Raw genomic sequence first — 3,640 nt, forward strand, 5'->3', positions numbered from 1 at the left:
AACTGCGGTTTCTGCACGTGCCAAGGAGAGATACTTTATCCCTGGGATTTGGTCTAAGGGCAGAAACTCCACTGAAGCCATCATTCTAAGCATTAGTAATCCAGAAGGCCTTAATTATAAAATACTGGTCATCGCTCATCAGCGCCTCCTCTCTCCCCTCCCAGGCCTAATATAATCTCTCCATGAATTCACCAACTGTGGGCATTTTATGTAAGTGGTAAGCTATCACATAGTACTTAGCCTTCTGTGACTGGGCCACTACACCAGACACATTGCTTGCACAGTTAATCCAATTGCCACAGAACTCTTCATGCTTCTGATGGCTTGAATAATGTTTCCTTTCATATGTACATTGCATCTTGCCTATTCGTTTCTCTGTTGATGGGTACATGTGGATGTTTCTCCTTTGGGATATTGTGAATAGTGGGGCTACAGACATTTGAGTACAAGTATCTGTTTCAGTTGCTGCTTTCAATTCTTTGGAAATATATACATAAGAAAGGAATTACTGGCCATATGGTTATTCTATATTTTGCTTCTTAAGAGGTGGCCAAGGTGTATTTCACAGTGAAAGTACTGTTTAATATCCTAGCATACCAGGTCTTCAATTTCTCCACATCTTCATCAGCACTAGTGACTCATTTTTCCTTTCTGACATTCATCAAGGAGTATCTCCTTGGAGTTTTGAATAGCATCTTTCCATATATATTTCTTAGAGAATATTTATTTACTTTTTTCATTTAAAATTGAGTTGTCATGCCAAGCATTGTAGCACACACCTTGAATCCAATACTCAGGAGGCACAGGAAGGTGGATTTCTATGAGCTCAAGGCCAGCCTTGTCTACATTGCAAGTTCCAGGCCAGTAAAGGCTAACAGTGAGATTCAAAAATCCAAAAATAAATAAATACTTATTTTTATGGCTTAAAAAATCAATCATTTTATCAATGTGGTGTATTACAATGTTTTTACAAATGAAAAGCTCTTAAAATCTTCATCAAAGTTCACTGAACAACACATAACAGTACACAATCCATTTATAGTGAGCAGAATCATACACTTCCTGGCCTATTGGGGAAAATGTTTGCACTTACACTCACAAGGGCTATTAGTCTGTAGTTGTGAAGTTCTTGCCTTTTTCGTTGGGGTAATGCTGGTCTCATCAATGGGTTAGGAAGAGTTCTTTCCTTGCCTGCAAGTATTTGAGAAGGGAAAGTACTGACTCTTTCCCTTCTGTTTGACAGAAGATATCAATGAAGTCACCTTGTCCTGGGCTAGTTTGGGGAGGTTTCTCATGGCTGATTCTATCTTCATGCATGAAACTGATCTGTTCAGATTGCTGCTTTCTTCTTGAAGCAGCTTTAGCAGGTTGTGAGTTTCTACAAACTGGTCCATTTTCCTATACTAAGTTATATAACTTTGTTGGACACAGCTGCTCATAATATTTTCTTAGAATCATTTTGTCCTTGTGAAGTGTTAAATTGCCTTCATTTATCGTGTTATCTGAGTGTTTGCTCTTTTTTAATTGACCTAAAGATTTTTGATTTTGTTGATCTTTTCAAAGAACCACCTTTTTATTTTTTTATTTATTTTTATTTAAAACTATCTGTGCTATCTTTCTAGTTTCAACTTAGGCTTTTTCTGTTCTAATCCTTGTTTACTTTGTTTTCATGACTCTCAACTCAAGTGATTGTAAAAGAGCCAGCAATTATTTTTTTCTCAAATGCCTAAAACCATAAGAAGAAATGAATGTCTCCAGTGTCATCAGGCAGAGAATAGTTTATGTTGTTACATTTTCTGTTTAATATTTATGAACACTGTATCAATTATAACATTCTTATAAAGACATTTATTAAAAAAAAAAACAAGCATCCATTAAGGAAACAAGCTAGATCAAATGTTAAGGACATTTTCCAAACTGAACTTCTACAGGCTAAAGGATGGCTCAGCCATTTAGAGCAATTGTTGCTCCTGCAAAGAACCTGGGTTTGATTCCCAGCACCCACATGGCTACAACCTTCTGTAACTACAGTTCTAGAGGATCCAACCACCCTCTTCTGAATTCAGCAGACACCAGGCATGCATGTAGTACACATACATGCATGCTGGCAAAATGTTTATACCCATAAAATAAATAGATAAATTTTAAGAAGTTAAAATAGCTAAGAACAAGAACAATACAGAGAGTGCTTAGATGTTTACAGGAAGAGCTGATATCAGCGCTCTCACTTTTAGGTCATCACGTTATCGGAACACAAATCGGACTGCAGAACACAAGCCGAGTGAGGCCTTTCCAGTATGTTATAAACACTGATCTCTCACTTGAGAGAATAGCACCGGTATTGCTGTAATGTAGCTCCTGCAACCCTCCTGTAAGGCGTGGTGCCATGAGGGCTACCTTCTAAAGGTTCTGTGCTAAGAATGGGCTTCTGTTTGGTTTTCATTTGCATCTCCTGCTCAGCTTCGACATTTCGTCTTGCCTACAAGTGTCCTGACCCTGCTCACCTCCAACTCACATCTCATCTTACCCACCTACCTTTGAACCTGCTCACTACCTCCCACACTCCATAGCCATGGTATTGAGACCCAAGATTACACAGAACCAAGGAAATAGCGTTAGAATATAACAATCTGTGATTTTTCTATTGCCCTTAATAAGTGATTTCAGCAAAACCAACAACACTTGAGAGCAACTTCAAACATGCAAGGAGGAAGAAAAGGTCTGAAGGAAAGAAACACAGGATGGCTCCACATTCTAGAATGGATGTAACTTAATCCTTGTTGGGCAACTCCAGGAAAGGCATGTGAGTTCTGATTCTGCATTCACAGCATTGTATTAGTGTTAGTCTGCAACATCATGAGATAGCTGGGAAGATAAAATGAGATAACTCTACTGCAAGCTATATTTCCATATTGCAGCTTTCCACACTGCCCATTTCTCTTTTTTTTTTAAATTTCTTCTCTTCTCTGTGGGATGGATGATCCAGAGCTTGAACGGAGCAAGCCGGTCTCAGACTTTGCAAATCCACATTTTTCTGCCTCCGATTCTTACATGTCCAAGAACAAGGAGCCCAAAACACGCCTTTGCAGGAGGATCCATTTCTCTTTTCATTCATTTTCATACACACACCTAACACACAATTAACCCACCTTTTCACCAAAGAATTGCTGAGAATATATTTACTGTATGATAGAAGGAATGTTCTTTACTAGCTTCCTGTATTAAAGTATTAACGAATTTTTTTTCAGCCCTGCCTTATCTCTTACAGTACAGAATCAGACAAGGGGAAAGATAATATGTGGGAATAAAGGTGTTATGGAACCATTATATGTGCTTTCATGGACAGTAAACTGCCTTGTTTACTAAGGTGGCTGCAGCAATGTGTATAGCACATAGGGACCTATATTGTCTTCTGACTTAGGTACTGTTTGACATTTAATATTTGTTGATATATCAAAGACAGACAACCAATTCAATCCAAGCAAAAATCTTTTCTTTCTACAACAAATAAAAGACAAAACTAAAAGAGAAAAAAGGTTGTTTTAAATTAACCAGGGAGGTTAAATAAAGGGACATTCAAAGACTAAATTTAAAAAAAACAAACCTGCCTTCCTACAAAGGAACTAACAAAATAAAACCA

General features: G+C 37.7%; 1 non-coding gene across 1 annotated transcript; it reads right to left on the reverse strand.

Moving 5' to 3' along the window:
* Positions 1 to 2,964: 2,964 nt before the first annotated feature.
* LOC142851467 (small nucleolar RNA SNORA38) lies at positions 2,965 to 3,094 on the reverse strand. The gene has a single exon (XR_012910785.1). It is a non-coding gene; the product is annotated as a small nucleolar RNA SNORA38 (small nucleolar RNA).
* Between the last annotated feature and the right edge of the window lie 546 nt (positions 3,095 to 3,640).

Source organism: Microtus pennsylvanicus, chromosome 5 (genome assembly GCF_037038515.1).
Source record: "Microtus pennsylvanicus isolate mMicPen1 chromosome 5, mMicPen1.hap1, whole genome shotgun sequence".
NCBI lineage: Eukaryota > Metazoa > Chordata > Mammalia > Rodentia > Cricetidae > Microtus > Microtus pennsylvanicus.